Genomic DNA, 4,079 nt, shown 5'->3' with positions numbered 1-4,079 from the left:
GGTTGCCTGTATCAGATTTAAGATGTCTTACTCATAAGAGTGCTAAGGTAGGTTGACTTGATGAGCTGTCCTAATGACTCCTACCCCTAGGCCCAAGAGTGGATATCTTGTTTCCCTTTGGCCTCATGTGGCCCATTGGCATGCCCTGACACTGCCCTATCATTGCTACCATCAATCTTGTTACTTCTACCTTATCTCAAATGATTGAGTACATCCATGCATTCATTACCATGATAGAAGTTATGAGGAATATTCACAACAGGGTGTCCTAATTGTCCCCCCTTCCTAAATCCAAAGGCGGTCCGCTTGTCCCACTCTAGCATTTCCTCACCACTACCCTCAGACTGTGAAATCCTCATTTCCCAATCATGGCTGATTACAACAGTTAGAAAGTTCATACAGTGTGCAGCAGATAATAAAATATTCTCGGAATGCACTGTAATATCTTTGATGCCCCTTGGAGAATGGATACAGCTTTCTTGAAATATCTCTGGAACTGAAGAGCTGCCAATGTTTGGACGGCAAGGAATATGTCTTATATTATTAGGCATCCCTTTCGACCCATCTTTTTAACAATTTTTAATCGCTTTTGTTTAATCCTATGATTTATGGTTTAATTGTTTCACTTTTGACATTCTGTCAAAGTCTCTTCCGTTGGCTATGTAGTAATAGGCAGTTAGATAATCTAATGGTAGTCAATGAAAAAGTTGTGAAGCCTTATGCTAGGACGATTTTCTCAGTTGTGAGTCACTGATTAACTAATTCAGCGGGCATTTCTAACGGTGGTCATTACAAACTTTTTCTATATTATGTAAATTTGGGCTACCATACTACGATTACGTACATAATTTGTTCCTTCATGGATCTTTAGTGGATGTCATTACTTTATTTCTTTGGACCTATTCTACTTCCTGCATGAGTATCCTTACATGCATTAGCCATCAGTAAGTAGTTTGTAAATGTTGGCTGTTAATAAGACTTATATTTGCTTACCACGAACATCACCAAAAATCTCCACATGAACAAAATCCATTCTTGAAATGATGAAACCGATTAGCATCCCTCACAATAATCTCTCGCTGGACTATTTTAGAGATGAGCTTAGATGCGTTGTGGCAATCCCCACATACACGAAGGTTTTTGGTAATACGAATGGGCATTGCAGAATTGATATGGATGAGCCCAAAAGCAATAGCAAGCTTTTCGCTATGGCTGTAAAGCATACGCTTCTTCACTTTCTCCTCCACATCATGCAACACGAATTTTGTGTCAGGCACATACCCAACTTTCTCAATCTTCTCAATCAATGTCACTAACATTGAATAAATTTTCTCAGATTGAGGATGTGATTTGTCTCCCGAAAGAAATGTGTGAATCTTATTATTTGCCTCAATCCAGCTGCACCCTGGTGTCTTTTTCAGCATCTTAACTTTCATCAATTCTCTTGCCTTGGCTACATCTTCCCACTTCCCTGCCGCAGCATAAATGTTTGACATTAGCACATAATATCCAGCATCTGCGGGCTCTAACTTATAGAGTTTTTTGGCCGCATACTCTCCTAGCTGGATATTGGAGTGAATTCTACAGGCACCTAACATTGCCCCCCATACACCAATGTCAGGCTCTAGTGGCATGGTTTTTATCACGTTTCCCGCTTCCTCCAGATTTCCAGCCCTGCCAAAAAGATCTACCATGCATACATAGTGCTTCATGCTTGGGGTAATGTTATATTCTCTACTCATAGAACTAAAATATTTGCGTCCCAAGTCAACCAGACCTGCATGACTACATGCAGATAAAACTGAAACAAAGGTAATGTGGTTTGGCTCTATTCTTGCTTCTAGCATTTGGTTAAAAAGTGCAAGAGCATCCACACCATGCCCGTGCATTCCATACCCTGCAATCATTGCATTCCATGAGATAACATCTCTTTTAGACATTTTATCAAAAAGACTCCGTGCAATCCCTAGACTGCCACACTTTGCATACATATCCACTAAGGAATTTTCGACAGAGATATCCAATTCAAGTCCATTCTTTACTATGTAACGATGTATGCACTTGCCTTCTTCCAGAGCCGCTAAATGAGCACAGGCTGAAAGAACACTTACCATGGTAACTGAGTTGGGTTTCATATCTTCTAGCCGCATTTTCTCAAAAAGTACCAAGGCATCACAAGCAAGCCCGTTCTGAACATATCCTGCAATCATTGCGCTCCATGAAACAACATTTCTAAAAGACATTTTTTCAAAAAGAAGCCTTGCTATACCCATACTCCGGCATTTGGCATACATGTCAATGAGAGCAGTTCCTACAACAAGACTTGATTCAAATCCCCTTTTAATGATGCAAGTGTGAACACTCATGCCTTGTTGGACAGCTCCTAGATGGGCACAGGCAGAGAGCAGATTCACTGTTGATATAAAATTGGGCATTGCATCTGACAGTTGCATTTGATTAAAGAGCATTATAGCTTCATTGGCTTGTCCATTTTTAGCATACACAGCAAGCATTGCATTCCATGTCACCACATCCTTTCTTGACATTTTCTCAAACAGCTGGTTTGCAATAGCTACATCACCGCATTTGGCATACATATCTACCAGTGCGGTTGTTATGAATATATCAGAATCTAATTGGTTCATATTAATCTGACCGTGAATCAATTTGCCTTGTTCTAGAGCACCCAAAGTACCACAAGCAGATAAAACACAAACCATTGTAACAGAGTCGGGCGTAACATTTTGAAGTTGCATTTGATGGAAAAGTGCGAGGGCCTCTTCAGCGTGCTCAGTCCGGGCATAACCAGCAATCATTGCAGTCCAGGAAACGACATCTCTGTATCTATCAGACATTTCATCAAACACTTCACGGGCATCCTCAACACATCCACATTTAGCATACATATCTATGAGGGCATTTCCTACAAAAACGTGAGATTCCAAACCACATATCAATATGTGATAATGGATGGCCTTACCCGTTTGCAGAGCTGACAGCTTCCCACACGCCTTCAGCACAATCGGAAATGTAAAATGGTCTGGATGTATACCTGCCTGCCGCATTCGATTGTAGAGTACAAGGGCTTCCTTGCTCGAGTTCTCTTTGATTAATATATTCCACACGGAAAGGGGTGGATCATACATTTGATCAAAAATCAGGCGTGCATCAGCTAAACCCCTTAGCTTCGTATACATAATTACAAGTTTGGCGGCCAAACGGGCATTCTTATGAAGTCCAGAGACGAGAATGTGAGCGTGCAAATGCTTCACCGATTTCAGTTCAGTACACACTCCATTCTTTCTTCAATGCCTGTGGAAATCAAGGCGTGAAATTTATGATACATGCTGACCGCAGAATTTTCATTGCCGTAAAGGTTGCGATGAGGAAATGGTATGGGAAAGAATCGCCCTCGAAATGCCTCTATCATTTGCTTGTCTGGTTTCTCGTAATGATCAGATTTTTCTCCGATTAGGTTTGTTTCTCTTCGCATATAAACATTACGAAGAATGGTCTGTACGGTTGCGTTAAATTGTCGCAAGGGATGCTGTCACTGCTGCACATTTTGGGGAAGGAGCACAGAACCATATATACTAAAGCGAAATAGCCCAGTGGTGAAGCATCCGACCTTTAATGATGTCCAGAGAAATCGTTGCCATGTCAAAATATCCTCTGCTAACTTTGCCGGCTGTTCTGGTGAAAACAATCAGGTTTACAATCGTTTCTATGCATGACACTACCATTGGGTAGTTCAGACACAAAGCAAATGAAAGTTAAAAGATTTTAATTACTTAGGGAGGCTGAAGTAGGTTAGGAGACGTACACAGTTAGGATATGTACTCATAGGATACATTTTTAGAATATATTATCAAAGCTTTTAATAATTTGTCACCTGTTTTTCTAATGAATTTTGATCATAAGATTTGTTATTTTTTTTAATTGTATTTTTAAATTGTTCATTTTAAGCTAGTGGTTGCACTTTTTTTTTAGGGTGCAACAAAGGATTGAATGGTACGGGAGGTTGTGTTTAATTTTAGAATTTTTTTTTTTTTCAAAATATCGTATTATTATTAGATGTG

At 40.0% G+C, this 4,079-nt stretch overlaps 1 pseudogene across 2 annotated transcripts; it reads right to left on the bottom strand.

Moving 5' to 3' along the window:
• Window positions 1-786: 786 nt before the first annotated feature.
• Window positions 787-3,747, bottom strand: LOC149534916 (pentatricopeptide repeat-containing protein At1g11290, chloroplastic pseudogene; annotated as a pseudogene). 2 transcript variants are annotated; one of them, XR_016357728.1, is made up of 2 exons: window positions 2,981-3,045; window positions 787-2,838 (listed from the first exon to the last, which is right to left on the bottom strand). The product of XR_016357728.1 is annotated as a pentatricopeptide repeat-containing protein At1g11290, chloroplastic pseudogene, transcript variant X2 (transcript). The 2 variants fall into 2 exon arrangements; XR_016357727.1 differs by having other exon boundaries at window positions 787-3,747.
• Window positions 3,748-4,079: the final 332 nt, after the last annotated feature.

This window comes from Cupressus sempervirens, chromosome 10 (genome assembly GCF_028749045.1).
Source record: "Cupressus sempervirens isolate cs-2001-9-10 chromosome 10, ASM2874904v1, whole genome shotgun sequence".
Classification (NCBI taxonomy): Eukaryota; Viridiplantae; Streptophyta; class Pinopsida; order Cupressales; family Cupressaceae; genus Cupressus; species Cupressus sempervirens.
This window is presented reverse-complemented; position numbering and strand designations above follow the sequence as displayed.